The 21,804-nt window shown below is 48.7% G+C and overlaps 1 protein-coding gene across 2 annotated transcripts in view; it reads right to left on the bottom strand.

Annotated features, from left to right (window-relative positions):
• Nucleotides 1-8,055, bottom strand: part of LOC123603497 (speckle type BTB/POZ protein) — a 67,460-nt gene extending 59,405 nt beyond the window's left edge. The window contains exon 1 of one of the 2 annotated variants that reach the window (XM_045488469.1): nt 7,808-8,055. The gene's annotated coding sequence lies outside the window, so the exon portion shown is untranslated. The remainder of the gene's footprint in view (nt 1-7,807) is intronic. The other variant, XM_045488471.1, reaches the window with a different exon arrangement.
• Nucleotides 8,056-21,804: the final 13,749 nt, after the last annotated feature.

The following is a 21,804-nucleotide window of genomic DNA, read 5'->3' as shown; positions in this document are numbered from 1 at the left end:
CAAGATATGCAAACAGACCGATGTTACAGAATAAGGAATGCAGACACAAACCATCATATTATTAGAAGCACGGAAGTGGCATTACAAAGTAGTAAGGAGCAGACATGACTATTCAATAAATGATGCTAAGGTACTGGGTTATCCCCACGGAAAAAAAAAAGTTAAATCCCTCCTGCAGGGTTATCCATTTGGGAAAAAAAAAAAAAAATTAGATCCCTACGTCACACCAAACATCAAAATAAATTCTGGGTGGATTAGAAACCTAAATGTGAAACTTTAAAACTTTTAGAAGAAAATACAGGATCTAAGTGTTATCTCAGTAGAGGGGAGGATGCCTCCTTTAAGACACAAAAAACACACATGCTAAAGGAAAAACATAATAAATCTGACTCTGCTAAAATTTAAAACTTAGTTTCGATAAAGGATAAAATTAAGTTAAAAAAATGTAAACATACCCTTAGGACGGCTACGATCAAAAACACCCCAGAAGATAAGAGTTGGTGAGGATGTAGAGACATGGGAACCCTCTGTGCCCTGTTGGTAAGAATGCAAAATGGTGCAGCCCCTATATTAAGCAGTATGGCAGTTCCTCCAAGAAATTAAAAATAGAATTACCATACGATTCAGCAGCTCCATTTCTGGGTATATACCCAGAAGGACTGAAAGCAGAATCTCAGAGACATCCGGACACCCGTGTTCACAGCAGCACGATTCACAGTGGCCAAAAGGTGGAAGGAACGCAAGTGAACGCTGACAGATAAATGAACGAACAAAATGTGGCATATGCGTACGACGCAGGATTATTCAGCCCTAAAAAGGAAGGAAATTCTCACATGTGCCACTACGTGGACGAACCTTGGAGCACACTATGCTAAGGGAAATAAGCCGATGCAAGAGGACAAATACTACGTGATTCCACTCATATGAAGTATCTAAAGTAGTCGAAATGACAGAAGCAGAAAGTAGTACCTGTCTCTAAATACCAAAAATTATGTAAATCTCAAATTAAGATGAACGATTACATATACTTTTTTTTCAGGCAGACAGACAGGTGCAGCAGACAAGAGGGATTAGAGGCTTTCAGAGAACTGCAAGCCCTTCTTTAATTTAGCTGGTGCCACAGCAGGAAGATCTGTGCCAAGCTCAGAAAGAGAGAGTCGAGGGACGCCTGGGTGGTTCAGTCGGTGAGGCATCCAACTCTTGATTTTGGCTCAGGTCATGATTTCGTAGTCTGTGAGATCGAGCCCCATGTCGGGCTCTGCGCTGACAGCTCAAAGCCTGCTTGGGATTCTCCCTAGCTCGTCTCTCTCTGCCCCTCCCCTGCATGCACATGTGCACTCTCTCTCTCTCAAAATAAATAAACAAACATATAAAGAAAAAGGAAAGACAGCAACAGTCAGGAATAAAGGTCTTCCCGGGCAAGTAAGGGTTACTGTCTGAACATTTAACTCCCACTCTGAGGTCTGTCTGCATCCGGCTCTCCCAAAGCAGCATGACCAGCTCTGCCACACAGAGCAGCCGGGCAACTCTTGCCAATTCTATTAAAACATGACTACAACTGTAAGAATGAAGGCCCAAGCGTTTCCTGAAGAGGCTATACTTTAGACTCCTTTTTCCTATGATGGAAGCTTGTCAAAAACAAAAGTAAAAGAAGCCACTGGATCTTAGCAGCAAATGTGTCAGTGTAGCCTTTCAGAGTGATTCACCGTGCCCGAAAACAAACACAAGGAACAGGTGCGCTTCCCTGAATACACGACCAGAATTTAATATGCGGCCAGTATTGTTACGAAACCAGGTTGAGAATAACCTTATTAAGTCTGGAAGTAAATACGACAAGATGGTTTTTAAAAAAAAAAAAAAAAAGGGAAAGGATTTCAGATAAATATCAGAATACTGTTATTGTCAGCCTTTGAGTGATTTGAAATCAGTAAGATGACTCAAAATACTGCCACATGGTAAGAGTCTAATAAAACATTTTCTGCTAAGGCAGGAATTAGTCCAGCCCCTAAAACCAGCTTTAGAATGCAGCTCTACTGTATCTTTTGTTTGTATTAATCTTCATTAGGGTGATGGATTTTAAGAAAACACTGTGGATGTACCAACATTTCTCCTGAGTCTACACTACATGACAGAAATCCACAGGATTCAGTGCTGTTGCAGACCTTGAGTTAAAACAGCTAGATATCAGGGTTCATGGCCTAACTGAAAAATTTCCCTAATTAAGGACAATTTGTCTCATTCCTTTTTTTTATGATGAAAATGTAGAGATAATGAAAAAAAATATGCTATCACAGCATAATCTTACATAACGCTCCAACTGTGCAGAGGAACGTATAAATGAGGAAAAGGGAGGAAAGACAAACACATACTTGTGTATATCTACACAAAGATGCTTTTATGGGACACTCAAAACCCCACATCTCCAAGAAAGCTCGCAAGTACAATTTCGGTCTCTAAATTCCATTTTGTGGACCTTTCATCTCGGGGGGGGGGGGGGGGGGGGAAGCAAGGTTGCTCATCGGAGAAGAAATCCCCAGTCTCTGCTACAGCTAACCTTATACTGGGGAGGTGGGGAGAAGAAATGCGGTCTTCAGAGGTACTACCTGTTTTTCACAAAGTGCATTCAAGACAAAGGTCTAAGAGCCAGAATCCAGCAATGTCAGTGGCACAGAAGTGATTCAAACACTAGGTGCATTGTATTAAAATAAAGGCATCTGCAGTTTTTAGATTTTGGCTTCAGAAGCTCTATAGGGAGATGAACAACATAATAGAAGGGAAGAAAATGTGAGATACGTATATCCTATATATGGGTGTGTATATACACACACATATGTATATCACATAAACACGTGCGCGCACACGCACGCACACAGAAGATGAGGGCTCCACAACTGGGACAGGAAAAACACAAAGTGAGGCAGGAACTTCTTGGACTAGAGGGCAAGGAGGCACTCATACACCAAGCTTGAAAGGTTCCCACAGGGCGAATATGGAACATTTTGAGCTCCAAGAAATGTCTATAATTGTCAGTAACATGTAGAAATAAATTAAAGTCCATGCATTTATAATGATACTAGAGTAAAGAAAGCTAGAAAAGGAAACAAATCACTTGCCACCATTAGAGGTGATTATTATACCACCTTGTTACTCAGAAAACTGTTAAAGGGAAAATAAGAATTTACCTAACTTTTGGTAGAAACTAGAATTATTTCTAACTGCTGAGGGAAAGATTGAAGGCTAATCAATGTAAAAGGAATAGAATGAGAAAATCAGCATTTTGCAGCAACCAAAGAAATAACTGGTCCAAACAAGGATCATTATCATTTAGTCAAAGACTGCCGGAGAAGTGGAACAGAATGGCTCCAAAACATCACTCTACAGATTACTAACTACAAAGGGGAAAAAATGTCTACACTGGAGATCTGGTATTTATCATCTTAAAGAAATGATAAAATAAACTCAGCATCATTAATAATGCAATATTATGACATTATGTTTCTCTTATCATGACCTAATATGAGGTACAGAGCAACACCTACGAAGAATTCTTACCCAAAGTGTTTAATATGCATCTAACCACGTCTTAGGCTTCAATGCCAGTTTGTAGGAAATACATGATAAAGGCGCAAATTAAATGAAACTGTGAGGAAACAATCACAGGAAACGGCCTGGTCTCTTCACAAAGGCAATTTCTTGTAGCTTGTAAACAAACCACTGGAGATGTAAAAAGACTAAAGATACATGTTTGCAGAAAAAAATACCAACAGCTAAAAAGTGTCATCTTCAAGACAACCAGGAAAATCTAAACATTAACTGGGTATTAGATGGTTTTAGGAAATTACCGTTAATTGCCTTATCTGTGACAATATATCTTAAGAACAATTAAGTAAACGGTCTCCTTAAGAAAATGCATCTCAAGCATTTAAAGTACAAAAGTATTAGGATGTCATGATATCTGCAAAATAAAAATTTATATATTATATATATAAAGGCACATGCACACACATACATAAAGCCAATACAGCAAAATGAACTGTGGAATCTAGGGTATAATAAGTATAAAGGTGATCGTTGTACTATTCTTTGACTTTTTCTGTACGTGTAAATTTTTTTACATAAACAGTTGTAAAAGGAGGGGAGGGAGAGGGCTCAAAATGCGCTTCCTCCAGGAAGGCCTCCCAAAGGAATTCTCCTCTAATGGCTCTTTTCCAAAGTCCTCTCAACATGGAACACAGTGTATTATTGTTCCCATTCTAACTGTTCCCTTACTATTTCACATACTTAGTAGATTTGATTTTCCAAGACTATGAGCTCCTTCAGGCACAGACATTTTTAAATTCGCTTCTATTTCCTCACAACTCACAGTGAAGTATCTGCAATCAGCAGACTTTTAAAAAGTACCAGTACCCGGGGTGGCAGGGCAGCTCAGTCGGTTGAGCGTCCGACTCTGGGTTTCAGCTCACATCATGATCTCACGGTTTGGGAGTTTGAGCCCCGCGTCGGGCTTTGCGCTGACAGCAAGAAGCCTGCTTGGGATTCTCTCTCCCTCCTTCTCTGCCCCTTCCCCTCCCGCTTTCAAAAATAAATAAACCAACAGTTAAAAACAAAGTGTTAGTACCAGTATTTTGTGAAGGCACTTGGTAAAGTACCTTTAACTAACCGGGTTAGCTTTTCAATTCCTCAACACAATGGTAGTTCACCTCTACAAACAATTTTGAGTCAAAGCTATCAAAAGATCATGGGACATCACTTATGGGCTTACAGAATTTTGCAAAAAGAAACCAGCACCTAAGAATGAAAGGAAGTAGAGGTTGTACATGTCCTCCAAGCGGTGTCATGGATATGCCGTGTTATCCAGGCACATGACTTTATTCTCATGACATGACTCTTCAGTCGAACAGTATCTTCCCCGGCCACTCCCATCTGCAAAAACGGCCACGGTTATGTATCCACAACTCCTGGGTGTAATAAGGCTTAACAAGCTACATGATGAACTTGAAATCTTAGCTAAAAGACTGCACAAAGGAAAAAAAAAATGTTGATAACAGTGCTGGTGAGGAAAGAGGCAGACTCACTGCTGGCAGGAATATAAATTCGTACAACCTCTATGGTGAGTCATTCAGCAGTATCTAACAACATTAAAAATGCATATATCCTCTGATCCAGCACTTCGGCTAGGAATTCACCCAAAAGATACCCATGTACACAAAAAGCACATACAAAGAATTAACTGTAGCCCTGGAAACAGCCTAAGTATCCAACAATAAGAGCTGACTGAATGATGGTACATCTATACAAGGGAGTATCTGTCATCTTTCAAAACGGAAGAGGTACTCTATTGCTCTATGGAATGATGGCCAAGATATACAAAGTAAAAAAAGCAAAATGCAGAATAATGGCTATAGTGTCTTACCATTTGTGTAAAACAGTAAATAGAAGCAGAAACTTCAAACAGTACATAGTTGTGTATGCTTTTGAAAGCCATGACTATCTCTGGAAGGGTAAACAAGACACAGGTAACAACAGTTTCCTTGGGGGGGGTGGGGGTGAGTTTAACTAGACAGATGAAAAGAGGGCAGGAGAAGGAAGATTCTTCACCCTCTATGTACCTTTTGAGTTTTGTTTCATGTGTACGTTACCCATTTTACATAGCATTTGGAAACACGGCTCTGCACCAATGCAAATTAATGAATGATGCTCCTCTTAATCCTAAGAGCAATCATGCCTTCATTCCACAAAAATGTTAAACAGGGCTTCAGTAAATTCAACCAGATGAAATGTTTCCAGATAAAAACAAAGCATCAGAGAGGACAGACGCCTCCTGAGAGATGGATACCTACCTACTACCCCCATAGTTTTGTTCCAAGGTTTCTACCAAAACCTGCTGCAAGTCGGGACACAGACGACATCGAACATCTCCCAGTACACTAACCACTATGAAGAGCTCTGACGGAAGTCACCAAAGTGCCAATGCAAACAACCACCCTCACCCTAAGTGTGGAGCGATCACAAGAACTTATACCCCTCATTCTTCACACAAGAAATAGAAGATGAGTCTCCAGCCCTTTCCTGGAAACAGGATGAGTTATGCCCCCCAAATTCCTGTGCTTCCTCTGTGTCGTCCCTTGGGTCCCACTGTAACTATGGCGACAGAAAACAGCACAAAAGACAACTGAACCATGCAAAGGCCAGAGTTAAAAGGAGAAGTGAAAAAAATATATACACACTGAGGCCCCAAAACATAAGGTCCTGCAGTTAAGAATGGCAGCTGAAAAAAGCCTTGACAGAATACCAAAGAAAGAAAACTAAGGAACGAAAATAGAAAATAAGGCTTACTAACATAGCCCACCCATCCCGTTATCCAAATAGGAAACAGGGTTGGCAAAGGTAACTGAGAAAACACAAAAAAGCTGCCCCCTCCCAACAAGTCAGCTATTCATTTCAATGCTACTCAGCAAACCTTCTATTTTTAAGAGTTTACCATTTCCTCGCCCTGTTCTGAGGGCAAAGGTAAGCAGCAGCAAAGTAGCCAAGAGTGGCAACACGGCAGCAAATGAAGGACCGTGAATAATCTGCCAATCGAAAACCTAGGTCCTAGATCACTGAAATATTCCTGAGTTCCTTGTTTTATGTTGCTCTTTGTTTTTGCAAATGTGCAAGAACTATCACTCCCACTGCTTAAAGTTAAAACCTCCGCTGGGTAAGTTATCGTCCACTAGTAGGTTCCGATCACTTTTGTTTTCATGTGATGTTCACAGAGCATCAATAATGTACAGCTAAAACGAAAGCGCTAAGGAAGATCCTTTTTTTTAAAAGGAAGATCTTATACCAAAAAAAAACAAAAAAAAACAAAAAAAAACGAGGCAAATAGGTCACACGAACTGGGAGGGCTAGAGATCAGAGAACCCTGATGTCTTGATTTACAGTTATTGCTCTAACCCTTACATTGTGTTCTCTTTATCTCTATCTTTATCTAGTTCTATGCAGATAATTAAGAATTTTGCTAAAAGGCAGTCACCCTTACTTTCTTTTCTGTGACCCTTAGTCCTCCTAAGAAAGGCTACCAAAATCCCCTGCCAGAATAACTGAATGGGTTGAGGCACCTACTCGTAAGTTTAGGGGATGTTTGTATTACAGGTACAACATGACGATGGGGGGGGGGGGAGCAATGCTGGAACTAAAAGTTGCAGTGACAGTTTCAAAAGAAAGGTCAGCGTGGGGCACGGTTGGCTCTGGAAGGCGTTTGTAGCCTGGGAGTCTCTAGGGCAACACCAGATGCGAATAGTGCTTTGTCAGTAAGTCCCTCGAATCATTTACACTCTCCCTTTCGGATAGGAGCAACAGGCTCACTATCTGGCAGCCCACTGCCTGGGAAAGAGGCGGGCGCATGGTCAAGGGGCTCTTTATCCCGCAGGTCCCTGCAACACAGCGATGCGCATGCGCCCCGGGGGCAGCGAGCAAGCACCCCTAGCTCGTTCACACTCGCGCATGCGCAGTCACCCATCTCGCCGCAGGCGACAGCTCACTATTTGGCAAGGGGGATGGGGCTGGGAAAATGATGGGGGGGGGGCTGAAGGCAGGGGGCGCGTTTGTGTCTCCTGAATGCTTGGGATTGGGAGAAGGAACGGCTGATTAGGCTCTGGCATTCCCAGGCCACGTAACCCAGGATGTGGGATATGGGACAGAGAACAGTATATGTGTGGCGGGGGGGGGGGGGGGGTAGTGGGGGGTCAGTCACCTCTTAAGGGAGGCGCCCCCCCACTCCGACAGGACAACCCTCTCCCTTGACTCTCCTCCCCCCACTCACCTGAGAGCGGCGGCGACAGCTGCTGGTCCCCGTCCCCCTGCGCTCGCTTCATACTGTCCGCAACATCCGGGACCTGCGGGACCGCCGATACACAAATACACACACACTCGGAGCGCGCACACTCACACACACACACACACACCGACACACACCGGCCGGGGCGTCATGGCGTCAGCACGTCGACGCAGCGAGCGCGTACCCGCCGGGCCCCACCCCGCGCCGCCTCCGCCCCTCTTCTCCCCTCCCTGCGTTCTCCTGCCCCTCCTCCCTCTTCCTCAAGACTCCGCCTACCTCCCCTCTTGCGCATGCGTCCCGACGTCTCCCCAGGGCCGGGGGGGGGGGGCGGGGAGGGGGGGAATCTGAGGAGAAGGAGGGGCCTGACAAGAAAGAGGCGGGAGCTCGGAGGGGGTGACGTGCCCGGCGCGGCGGGCTGCGCGGAGGTGCGAGGACCAAATAGAGGCCTACCAACGGGGGTTCAGGGTGGGCAGCGTAACAAGAAAGGCACTTAACAGTAGCGACGTGTATTTGCAACCAGTTTATGGATCAGCAACAAGCGTAACTTGCGTTCCCTCACTTTTTCCAACCAACTTTGTGTCAGTAAAATCGCCTTTGGACTTTATGACAATGCTGAAGAGTTTTAAGTAGCTTTTTAAATTTTGGCCTTTGGAAACGATCAAGAGGGACCGTGCTTTTGGGGCAAGGCTGGCATATTAGGTGGCTTAACTGAAAGGAAGCAGATTCAGTGACAGTTTGTTGTCTTGGACACCTGGGTCCCCAGTCGGCCCCACATCCTAGCTCCCAAGGGCCATCAACGACTCTTGAGTTGACTAAAAGAAAAAAAAGCCTTGGGGCGCCTGGGTGGCTCAGTCGGTTGAGCGTCCGGTTTCGGCTCAGGTCATGAACTCACGGTCTGTGGGTTCGAGACCCAAGCCCCGCGCGGAGCCTGGAGCCTGCTTCCAATCCTACGTCTCCCTCTCTCTCGCTGCCCCTCCCCCACTCTCACTCTGTCTCTCAAAAATAAAGAAATATAAAAAAAAGAAAAGAAAAAAAGCCTCAGCCTCTTGGCCCTGGGAGAAAAAAAGTCCTCTCCACGTTAGAGTGGTAAGGTCCATGACGGGATATTTGTTATTGCTACAATTCTTTCCTTTAGCTTAAACTTTCAAAAATTGTTCTTCCTGAACCCAGCCAGGTAACCCGGAGCGGGGATTGTCTCTTTTCCACACTGAGATAGTATCATCTCACACACACACACACACACACACGCACACACACACACACTCAAATGCCAGAGGCATTGAACCCAAAAGAGCAACCAGATGAGCCTGCAGGTCGTGGGGTGATAAGGCGTGGGCCCTGCCTTGGGAACAGCTTCCGGAAGCTCTGCTGCTGTGGGACTGTCTCCAGGAGACTGTGCTCGCTTGTTTCCTGCCACATGTGCCCCGGTGCCAGGTGGCTGGTGTGTCCATTCATTAGGGAAGGCTGGGAGCCAGTGAGCAGAGCTTTGGGGGGTGGGGGGGGGGAAGAAACCCCTGACAGTTGCCAGGCCACTTTCCACTTTCAAGTACACAAGCACGCCCCACAGTCCCCCAGCTTCAACCGTCCTAGGAATCACCCACAAAGCACTCCAAGCTCCCAGAGCTTGCTCCGACTGTATTTCAGACATGATCAAGAGACGGAGGTCCTCAATTCCGCAGGGCTGTGAGCCACTGGGCCTCCCTTGCTTGAAACAGAAAGAGCTTGTGTCACCTATTAGGCTGAGTTCACTCATCACCACCCTCAACAAACATTCATTCATTCCTTCGGCTGAAGCCAGCAAGGTTTTTTGGTGCTGGTGAAAACTCAAGAGTGCCCCGCAGGTAACTCAGTAACCGGGTTCAAGTAACTGACTCCTGGGTGTCCCTGAGACTGTTCTCTTCAGGATTCACAGGCGGGCAAAGGAAGAAAGAAAATGGGTACTCCTTGGAGGAGGAGGCATAGAAGGGGGAAGGGGTGCAGAAAAAGGAAACTGAAGGCACCGACAGCCTCCTTTAGCTCCCTTACAGCTGGGGCTAATCAATGTCATATAGTCAGTTTCTGCCTGGGACCTGGGAGGGGACCCCTCGGGGCTAGTGAGTCTGTATTAGCAGCTTGTCCAGGCTGGCCCTGAGCCTCCCGAGATCTGGAAGGACATGAGTCCTATCCCCATCTGTAGCCTGGTGCAACGAGGCTCCCATTCTGCTGTGGGGACCACACCGCCCACCTGAGATGTGATCCACCAGCTTCTGTACAAAGGGCTTTGATTTGGTGTGGATCTGATTAAATGACTGTAGATGTCCTTGGAAACACCGTGTGGAAGAATTTTAAACAGCTTCTCCTTTTTAATATGCACTTCCTCTTCGGTTTTAATTATTTTGTTCCTACATTTTCCCTTTCAATTTACTAAAATCTAGAAATGTAATTAGAGCAGAGGCTGGGCTCAGAGAAAGCTGCCAGGATTTCTACGGCATGATTAAATATACTAGGCATCCCTTTAGTGTGGGACTGAAAAATAGGATTCTCATTATTATCTTTCCCTTATCCAGGAAAGAATCAGCACCACGTACAAATACAGATTTATTGAAAACGAAGCACTAATTAAAAACTCACCCAGCCCCTTGACGAGGTGTGGGGGGATGGGGGGGGGGGGTGCGGTTATTTCATTATTTCCTCCATTTACTGTTTTGTTGTTATAACTGCTGACAAGCAAGAAGCACCCCCCCCCCCCAACTCCTCTATCTTCAAAATAAAATTCTTTTCTTCTCTTGAGGGACTTAATGAGGGCTTTATCTATGCAACAACCATCAAGCTTACAATGGCACCGATTCAATTCACTGCTCCTTGTGATGGTAGGAAACATGCCGAACTCAGTTTTCTTAATTCCAAAACACAAATGACAGAGTATTCATTGGCCATCAGGAGCCAGGTCTGGGCAAGGGTTCTGCCTCAGAAGACTGCAAGACATCTGGTATTTATTCTGCCAATGAAGATTTTCAGCTCCATTTTACAGTCCAGTAAGCAAAGGCATGATTTCCCTTGAAGCTGTAAGGGAGGTGGGGGTAGGCAGGGCTGAACAGAAGAGGAGGACAAACTCGCATCTTACAGTGTTGGGAGCGCTGTAGCAAGAGGAAGTCCTTCTCTCCTCTGGATACAGCGATTCGGTTGGCCAGTCAACGGACCCCAGGCCGGTGGCCTGCCATGGCGGAGCCCCGCATGGACATCAGAGACGTATGTTCAGGAAGGAATATCCTTAGTGGGGAGGCATGGCCCTGTGCTCTGGAGGCTCCCAGTCTAAAGGAACAGAGACAGATGATAACACTCTGGGACCCAGGGTTGAGACCACACGCAAGGAAGCATGCCATCAAGAACACGTTGATGAGGTCGTGCTGGGGCCACAGTGGGGTTAATGGAAAATCGGCAGTGGAGAAAATATCGATTGATTGAGTAAATGTCACAGCAAGGGAGCTGTGGCTTAATGAATGAGCTCCAGCCTCCTTGTCTGGAGACCCCGGTTCACACCCAACACTAACACTTATTATAATACAAACCCCTGCCTGCCTCAGTTTTTCCATCCAGTGGAGAAAATAATGTCCCCCATCTGAGGATTAACTGAAATACTATTTGAACATAGCAGAGTCCCTGGCATAGAGCAGATACACTCATTTATGGGTGTTAGTGGATGTAGGTTTGGGGGGTAAGTGTTCATACAGGTGCCGGTCTTCAAGCCCTGCTCTGACCCGTACCCGACGCTCATTCCTCTTCTCCAACTCTTTCCAATTCTTTGGGAAGCACGGAATCAAGGAAACAGCACAGATTTCTCAGCCAGAACATTGCTACTTGTTAGCTGGGGTCCCTGAACAAGCTCTTTGGCCTTCGAATCTGTTTCCTCACAGACGGGTCAGGGTCTCTGGTTGCCGGAACTGTACCAGCTCTGGCTGTGTCAACCCAAACTGGAAGTTACTGGAGAAATACCTCTGGCCTCCAGAACTGACAGGAGCTGAAGAATCAGATTTGGAAACCCGGCTGAAAACCAAAGGCTTGTGGAAGAAGAACAACTTTCCTCAGCAGGACACTGCGGCCAGAGGTCCCACGGCTGGGCATGGCCACAAAGTGCCACCGTCAGGCTTATGGCTTCTGCTGCTGCTTAAACTTCTTTCGTCTTCGTGCCTCCTGCTGCAAACCCAAAACCCAGGAGGTAGCCACCTTGTTGGCCTATCCTGGTCAACGTCCTGGGCCCTGATCACCATGGGGAGCCGTGAAGAAAGGCCTTGCTGTCATGGCATCCATGGTGTCGTGGTTAGCACTCCTTCTCAGGGACGTTATCCACAACAGAAGGCTCATCTCAAACAGGAAGCTGGTCAGAGGCCGGATGGCCCCTTCTCCCGTCTCACCTGTGAAGCGGGACATTCACCACAGGGTAATAAGTGGCATCAGACGACATGATATCTGTTCGAAAGTGCTTGGCATGTAAAAGGCCTTACGTTACTTTACGTCCCTCTTTAATAAAATGAAAGGCTTATCATGGTGTAGTTATCCGAGGCTGTGATCCATACGCTCACAGATGAATTGAAGTTCTGAGTTTTTAACCTGGAAACACGGCTGGGAAACCTGCTTTCGGAGGAGCCGAGTGCCAGGCAAAGACGCAGCCGCGGGGAAGAGAAGAGAGGAAGTGGCAAGTTTGAGCCCTAGCTTTTCTTTGAATTTGGCCTCGGGCTGGCAACACGGCCACCTCGTGCATCTTTAACCTGGTCTGAAAATACCCTTTCGAAGTCGTTGCTTCGAAAGAAGTGTTAGAAGGTTAATATTTGTTTTCAACAAAGAGCATGTTAGCAAAGACAGATCATTCACTGTTATGAAGTATTTTCCGTGATTTTTTTTTTTTTTGGTCCTATTGTGAATGGGATTGCACCGCCTGTTGGCCTTTGCCCTAAAATAATGTATACCCAAATGTAGATAATTAGTTTAGCAAAAACACATTTTTTCCCCTCTGCCTCAACTCAAGTAGAAATTAGTCTGGATTTTACAACTTTAGCTTATTCTTGCCATGGCTCTACTTTATCGAGGTGGGTTGGTTCAACTGAAAGTTTACTCTAGGTTACAGTCCTAGTTTTAAAGAAGAGAATTTAATCTAAAATTAAATTATAGAAGGTCCCTGCCAAAATGAACAGTCAACTAGCACTTAATGAATGTTCCCTGGGTACAGAGCTCTACCAGCGTTAACTACAGGAGAAGTCAAAAGAAACAAATATTTTCCCTATTCACATGGAGTTCTCAGTTTAGAATTTAAAAAATTCCCAAACCGGAAGGGACCGTGAAGGCTCTCCAACCCAGTGGTTTTCAGTTGGTACTTGCTTCTTAAGCCCTGGGCTTCGGAAGATTTGCTTCAGCCAAGCCAAGCTGGCCTGGTTCCCTTTCCACTCATTCGGGCCAGGAACCAGGCATCATTCCTCTTTTCCCCTCGTCCCTCTTATCGAATCCATCAGGAATTCCTGGGAGCTCTAGTTGCAAAGTATCCCTTGAATCTACCCGCTTTTCCCCATCTTCCCAGTCCCGCTCAAGACCCGGCCACCACCCTCTTTTTCCTGAACTGCCACGAGGAGATCCTCATTAGTCTTCCTAACATTTGGCTCGTCCCTCAATCCATTCTTTCACTCCGCAACGGGGGCAATCTAATTAAAACGCAAGTCAGATTGTGCTGCCCCCCTTGCTCGAAACCTTGGAATGTTCCTCGTTGTACCAAGAATAAAATCCAGACTTGGTCCCACCGCCTGCCATCGTCTATTCAACCACGTCTCGTGTCCCTTTTTCCCCTGTCTCTGCTTCCGCCGTGCCGGCCATGCGTCAGTTCCTAGAACTGGTAAAGCCCATCAAGCTCTTTGCCTCCATAGGCATTTTCGGTTACTGTTCCCTCTGCGGGGAACACTTCCACCCTCGCTTCTCGCATGGCTGCTGCTTTCGGGTCTCAGTTTCATTTCACATCCGCCGACAGCCTCCTCTGACCACCCACCCTATCCCAAATAAGGACCGTCCGTCACCCTCTGCCATGGCGCTTCGTTGACTTCCTTGGTAACCCTAACAACAATTTTTAATTCTTCGAGGATTTGCTTATTATCGGTCTCCCCTAGTCACCTGTCAGCTCCATAGCAGCCTGTTCTGCTCTCCATGATGTCCCAGCATTCAGCACAGTGCCGACACGTGGGTGGAAGGGGCTGAGTACACACTGAACAAATACGAATGAATGAATGAGTGTCAGGGAAGGCTTGAGCAGAGGTTGGTGGCCTACATGGAAGAGCAGTAGGCGAGGGGTGTGGAGAAGGCGAATGAGGAAGGAAAAGAGCCCAGAGACATGAAGCTTCTCCGGCCAGAGGGAACATGGGGTCTTTGTGAAACTCAAGGGAAATGAGCGTGGGTTGGGAACAGCAAGCAAGTGGTAGGGCTGTGGGAGGTGGGTCAGGAGGGTCAGGCAGAGCCAGCCAGCATCGCTCCCCTAGGATCCGGACCCCAGGGCCCAGAACAGGGAGGGGTGAATTCTTGAAGGCAGGTCAGGGCACTCTTGCAGCAGAAGGAGGCCCACAGCGGAAGACCATTTTCCATCCTCTTTGGCTGTTCCTTCTTGGTCTCCTTTGGGGCCTCTGTCTTTGGCCATCCTTTTTAGATCCGTTTTCTTTAGATTCTGTTCAGTGCCTCTGTCTTCACTTGCCCCTGGCTCGCTCCCTCCCTCTCTCCGCCCCACCGCCACCCGTCTGCTAAAGAATCTTCCAAATCCGTCTTGAGCCAGGTGTTTCTCTGGAGCTTGCAACTCACACACCCAACCGGCCGTCTGACATCCTCGGGTGGATGCCCCCTAGGCACCTAATGGTGGATCTAAAACGTGCTTCTCCTCCGGGGTTCTCTGTCTCACCACGTAGCTCAAGCCTGGGAACTGGGAACGGTCCCCGATTCCTCTGACACGGTCCCGATGCGACACCGCGTTCTGGCAATTCTGTACCTCGGTTGCGGCCCGGCGCCGCCTACTTCAATCTTCAATTCTTCCCTGGATCATGGCAGTCTCCTCGCTGGCCTCCCAGCCTCTGGTCTCCCCCTTCCTGATCATTCTCTGCTCTGCAGCCTGAGTGAGCTTTCTAACATGCCAATCCGATGGACTCACTCCTTTGCGTGCCACTTTTCCACGGCTCTCCATCACCCTCAGGAGGATCAAGGCCGCGTACTCCCTGATAGGGTGAGAGGGTCTTTACCAGGGACCCTTGCCTTTGTCTCTAGGGGCTGTCCTGCCCTCCCTGCCCCACTTAGCAGCACCGCTTCCCTGTCACACACAGAACTACTTTCAATTCCCCCGAGGAAGCCAGGTTCTCTCTTGGGCACATGCCGTTACGTTACTCCCTACCAGAACAATCTTCCCCACGCCTTTCCCTGCCGCCACCCCCACCTTCCCTTGGCCAATTCTCTACTGATCCTCTAGGCTCTGGTTTACCCTCTGTTCCTCCAGGAAGCTGTGCGTGCCCCCCAACCCTGAGCTGGATCTCCCGTTCCCACTGCACTCGACCCCCGAATCGTGCTTGCCCGGCCCCTCTCTGTGTCCCTGGGTGGTAAGCTCCATGGGGGAAGGGATTTCCTTTTTCTTTGTCTCTATCGTGTCAAGTGCCAAGCGGCTTTCCTAGCACACGGTAGGTGTTCAGATAAATGCTCGTATGATGAATGAAGGGATGGATGGGTGAAATAAACAGCTGTCTCAGGACCTTGGTTCCTACGGTTTCAGGCACCCACGCCTCCAGCAGCTTTTCCTTCCTTCCTCCACTGTTTGGCCCCGGGCCGGTCAGCAGGCTGGTCATCGCTGGGCACCCACTCAGAGGCTCTTTGACTCACCCCCTCCGCTTGGGAGTTCAGTCTTCCCTTAAAAGGCCACCTTATCGGAAAGTGCCTGTGATGGCATTTATGAGCTCTATTTTTATCTATGTTGGAAAAGCCTCCAAGTTGATTCCCAAGCCAAAGACATTCAACTCAGGAACGTGGATGAGCAAGGAAGCGTCTACGTGATGCCTTTGAGTCACAGCTTTGTTTTCTGTGGCAAAGGCCTCCGGTCCGCCCTGTCACTGGGCCCTTGTTTTGAAGGACCGTCTGTCTCTAAAAAAAAAAAAAAAAAAAACCCTTTTGATCCCGCGTTCATTAAGACTAGATCCTGCAGCCCTTCCTGCGCCGTGAAATGATGTCCTCTCCCCGAAGGTTCCCTGACCTCTTCTGGGGCCCTCGGAGTAGAAGGCGGATGGGATCGCCACGCATTTCCCAGTTTGTTGCGAACGGTCTTCCACCCCCATCCCTAAGTGGAAATGAATTATGGGTGATAGCAGTGGCGACAGCAGGAAGGCAGGAGGCAGGGCGGCCAGAGGAGAGGGCTCCCAACGAGCCCGGCCAGAGGGATAATTGGATAGAAACCACAGAATGAGGAGCGTAACCCAGCAGGGCTGGCGAGCAAGTTGAGGGCCTGTGCCAGGGAAAGGATTTGCTGTCAGAACCACTGGGAGAGAGACGGAGACGGAGACAGAGAGAGAGAGAAAGAAAGGGGAAGGGAGAGAGAGAGAGAAGGCAGGAGTACGGAGAGAGGAAAATGACAGCAAAAGGACCAAGGAAGGGAGGGGAGGGAGGGGAGAAGCAGGAAGCAGAGGTAGAAGGAATTGGGTAGTTCGTGGGGAAGGTCAGGAGGGTACAAGGAGAAGGGATCTCCTTTTCATCCAAGTGGGGTCATCTGGGGAAAGAGGATGTTGGAGAGTCCGAGAGATGGCCAGTCACCTCACCTCCGCCCCTATCAGATTAGAAACGAGGGCCAGGGAACGTTCCAGATACGTTCTCGTTCCCACATGCAAACTACTGGATTAGCCACCGTCCCTGCCGCCAGGGATGTAGGGAGAAAAGATAGAGCTCATCAAAGGGTGCTGGAACCCGGAGGACTCAAGCCACCGTTGGGTCCCCTCCCTCTTTCCCTTGGCAAAAGCCTGAACAACTTTCAGAGTCTGTGCCCCACTGTCTCTGCCCCGCGTTCCCCTCTTCCCAGCAGCTGCCGTGCAGCCCAGGGCCACAGTCCCTTAGGCACCCCTGCTTTGCTGGTTACTCTGGGACAGGGACCAGACTGAAAGCTTGGAGTCCGGGCTGAGTCAGCACCGCCCGTGGGAGACGTCGCTTCCTGGAAGTCTTGCTTCGAAGCTCCTGTCTGGCCAAGCCCTTGGTAGGGAGAAAGAGGCGCCCTGCCCGGAGGCTGGCAGGTGGCCTTGGTGTTCAAGATACGTCTCACCACAGAGAGAATCTTGGGGCCGAAGTGCCCTTAGTCCTGCTTGAAGGCTGACTCCAGCTTTCTTCAGGCTGTCCCCAGGAGTCTCCACACGCTCTGATTCAGAAAATCGCATTTTCCAGACCTCACGAGAGATTTTGGGGCCGAGACGGAGGCTCTGATTCCTGCACCATCTACTGAACTTCTCCTGAAAATACAGACAAAATATACTCTCTAAGCCCCGGGTGTCTATTTGCCAAAGACACGGCCTTTTTCGCCGGGGGCGGTTAGAATGCACACGAGATGCGCCACAGGGCCCAAGGCAATATCCTCTGTCGATTAAAAAAAAAAAAGGACAGGGGCACCTGGGTGGCTCAGTCGGTTGAGCGTCCGACTTCGGTTCAGGTCATGATCTCGCGGTTCGTGGGTTCGAGCCCCGTGTCGGGCTCTGTGCCGACAGCTCAGGGCCTGGAGCCTGCTTCCGATGCTGTGTTCCCACCCCCCCCCCCCCCCCCGCTCCTCCCCTGCTCACACTCTGTCTCTCTCTCAAAAATAAATAAAGCTTAAAAAAAAAAAAAAAAAAAGGACAGCTTTCCATCAGCAGAAATCTGCAGACCTCTCCGGTGGCCAAGCTCCCGCTGTCCCCGAGGGGCTGCCGTGAGGAGTCTAAGCCACCCTTGTTCTCCTCACTGCCTTGCATGTTTTGATTCCCCAACCCCCCACCAGTGCAGGGTGAAGGGTCATTTTGATGACCCTCCCTCCCTCCCCTCCACCAAGAATGGGGAGGGACGGCTTGGGAGCCCAGCAAGAAAGGAGCTAATGGCCCTTAGGCACATTTTCCAGCTGTCACACCTGCCAACATGGGAACTCACACTCACGCACACACACTTGGCAATAAATTGGTTCAGGCTTCCTTGTCCCATCTGTCCCACGCCTAAAGCAGTGGTACCGAGAATTTCCATCAACAAACTGTGGTTCCCGTTTGGTGCCCCTCCTCCCTCCCTGCTTTCGGCCCTTCCCCGAACTGATTGATGGTTGACACCTACCGCCTACAGGTGACCGTGGGTAGGGGCTGATGACACAAAGACAGGGTCTTGGGGGAGAAAAGGTACGTAAATATTACTCAGATGCGAGGCTGCGACACAGTGTTGCGACATGGTATGACATGGTACGCGGCAGACTAGTGGCCACAGGCCAGATCTACCCCGTGGGCATGTTTCGTTAAGATTAGCAACACATTTTAATTTTTTTTTTTCAATGTTTGTTTATTTTTGGGACAGAGAGAGACAGAGCATGAACGGGGGAGGGGCAGAGAGAGAGGGAGACACAGAATCGGAAACAGGCTCCAGGCTCTGAGCCATCAGCCCAGAGCCCGACGCGGGGCTCGAACTCACGGACCGCGAGATCGTGACCTGGCTGAAGTCGGACGCTTAACCGACTGCGCCACCCAGGCGCCCCACAACACATTTTAAAAATTGAGGGGCGCCTGGGTGGCGCAGTCGGTTAAGCGGCCGACTTCGGCTCAGGTCACGATCTCGCGGTCCGTGAGTTCGAGCCCCGCGTCGGGCTCTGTGCTGACCGCTGGGAGCCTGGAGCCTGCTTCTGATTCTGTGTCTCCCTCTCTCTCTGACCCTCCCCTGTCCATGCTCGGTCTCTCCCTGTCTCAAAAAAATAAATAAAACGTTAAAAAAATTTTTTTAAATTGGGAGACGGGGGCCTGAGTGGTTCAGCTGGTTAAGCGTCTGACTTCGGGTCAGGTCACCATCTCACGGCTCATGGGTTTGAGCCCCGCGTTGGGCTCTGTGCTGACAGCTCAGAGCCTGGAGCCTGCTTGGGATTCTGTGTCTCCCTCTCTCTCTTACCCTCCCCTGCTCACGTTCTGTCTCTCTCTCTCAAAAAAAAAATTTAAAAAAAAACTTTTTTTTTTTTTTTTTGGCTGGGAGAGTTCACGTAAAAATGAGTGCTTCTGCCTTTCTTTTTGAAATGACAGATAAGGCGACAATCGGAAAGAGGTGATAAGCCACTGTCCCCTTTGGATGGGACACACCCTCTAGGTCTGTGGCAGGCCACAGCTCGCGTCCCCACCTCTCCACCCCACCCCCTTCCCTCTTGACTTCAACCGGGCTGTCGCTTCATTCATTCGTGCCTTCCTGCCACAATGGTGCAGGTGTTCGAATCTGGGACCCTTCAAATGAAAAGCCTTCAGAAGAACCGTCAATTCTGCTCGAAGACATCAGATAGGTTAACCCCGGAACTGATTTTAAGGAGTTGGTTGATTCGATGCCCGGTGTATTGTTTCTCCCCTCCCCCTCATCACGAGCTGCAGAGGGGAAGGACGGCGGTGCCTGGGACCCGGCCCGGCTCAGGACACGCTTGCAAAATGTGTTGAATGAATGGAGACTCTAGAAGCACCCGGTGGAAAAGGGAATTCCGAGCAGAGGGAGGTGTGGGCACAAAGGCACGGCAGTAAATAGTGTACAGGGAAGCTCAAGTGTGAGGTGGGTGGGATCACGTAGGGGTGGGAGCACCTGGCAGGAGTTGAGGCAGGAAAAATAGACTCCAGGGGGAACCTGAAGAGCTTTTTATGAGGCCACGTCATGACGGTAACCACGGACCCCGAGAAGTGATTGAAGGATCACAATTCTTGTTTCGGAGAGAAGTCTGGCAAGGCGCGAGATGTGGAGAAGTGAGCTCCAGAGGGAAGACAGGAACACCAAATAGAATTCAATTCAATGCCCCACTTCCTCCTTCTGAGGCCCCTGCAAGGCCACTGGGGGATCTATTCTGAGAAAATGGTGCCCCCTGCCGACTGAGTCTAGGCTTGCAGCTCCTCTGGGCCAAAGGGGAAATTACAAAATGTTTGAGCCTCGGGGCGCCTGGGTGGCTCAGTCGGTTGAGCGGCCGGCTTCGGCCCGGGGCGTGATCTCGCGGTTCGTGAGTTCGAGCCCCGCGTCGGGCTCTGTGCTGATGCCTCGGAACCTGGAGCCTGCTTCGGAATCGGTGTCTCCTTCTCTCTCTCTGCCCTTCCCCCTGCTCATGCTCTCTGTCTCTAAAAATTAAGAGAAAATTTAAAAAATAAAATGTTAGGCTTCCTGAACGGAAGTACACAGGATTGCAAGGGGTGATGTATCTAAGAGAAGAAGAGCCCATGAGAACATGTGTACTCAGGACTAACGCCACAGTCTTGTCGGATAAATACACAACACTGGCTAACTTTGAATTTCACATAAAAAACACATAGAAGTATGCCTCAAATATCACACAAGTAATTTTTAAATTTTTTTTTCAACGTTTATTCATTTATTTTTGGGACAGAGAGAGACAGAGCATGAACGGGGGAGGGGCAGAGAGAGAGGGAGACACAGAATCGGAAACAGGCTCCAGGCTCTGAGCTGTCAGCACAGAGCCCGACGCGGGGCTCGAACTCACGGACCGCGAGATCGTGACCTGGCTGAAGTCGGACGCTTAACCGACTGTGCCACCCAGGCGCCCCACACAAGTAATTTTTAATAGTAGTATGGATGAGACATACTTAAACTAAAAAAATTACCTGTTGCTTATTTGCAATTCAAATTCAGCTGGGCATCCTGTGTTTTTTTTTTTTTTTTTTTTTTTAATGTTTACTTATTTTTGAGACAGAGAGAGACAGAGTACGAGCAGGGGAGGAGCAGAGGGAGAGGGAGACACAGAATCCGAAGCAGGCTCCGGGCTCCGAGCTGTCAGCACAGACAGCCCCCCGACGCCGGGCTCGAACTCACGGAGCGTGAGATCATGACCTGAGCTGAAGTCGGACGCTCAACCAACTGAGCCACCCAGGCGCCCCCTGTGGGTTTTTTTTTTTTTTTAATTTTTTTAAATGTTGATGCATTTTTGAGAGAGCGAGAGTGGGGCAAGGGCAGAGAGGGAGACACAGAATCCGAAGCAGGCTCCAGGCTCTGAGCTGTCAGCACAGAGCCCAATGGCGGGGCTCAAACTCATGAACCGTGAGATCATGACCTGAGCCGAAGTCTGATGGGGGCTGGAACTCCTGAGGCTGAAGTCGACGCTTAACTGACTGAGCCACCCAGGCGCCCCCATCCCGTGATTTTATTTGCTGAAGCTGACAGTCCCAGATAAAGGGCGCGGGAGGGGCCAGGAGAAAATCAGAAATGAACTTGGGTGGGGTACTCTCCTGGCGTATCTCTGCAACCTCCACTCCACGCCACCTCTGAGAAGATCTGGAGTTTTGCGGTGATGCCTGCCCAGTTACACCGCTCTCAAAAACCGTCTGTTGGGAAACTGTTTTTCATGAAACGAGCCCCCTGATTACGGTGGATCCTATCTACGAACCCCTTTGAGAATCTGAAGAGAGCTGCGGGCTCGTTACAGAAAAGTGAACCCACTGGCTTGACTTGTGTGTGAGCACTAGTGTCATTATGTGCGTACGCACGCGCGCGCACACACACACACACACACACATTTTTATATACAATTTCAGGAAGTCCCAAACTTTCGCATGGGTGACACTTTCCTTCTAGAGCTGTGGGTCTCTCAATGTGGTAGTTCTAGATCCCGAGTAGGGAGGAAACGGTGTCCACCCCGAACCTAACTAAGACGCAGCGCTTTTGCTAGCTCTGGCCACCCACGTACCATGACAACACACAGAAGTGGGCAGGAAGAAGCATTCTGTCCCTCCCCTCCGCGAAGGCCTTGAACCTCTTCCCTCCTCCACCTCTCCCAGAAA

This window comes from Leopardus geoffroyi, chromosome E1, assembly GCF_018350155.1.
Source record: "Leopardus geoffroyi isolate Oge1 chromosome E1, O.geoffroyi_Oge1_pat1.0, whole genome shotgun sequence".
In the NCBI taxonomy this organism is placed as follows: domain Eukaryota; kingdom Metazoa; phylum Chordata; class Mammalia; order Carnivora; family Felidae; genus Leopardus; species Leopardus geoffroyi.
Note: the sequence above shows the minus strand (reverse complement) of the source record. Positions and strands in the feature narration are given on the sequence as shown.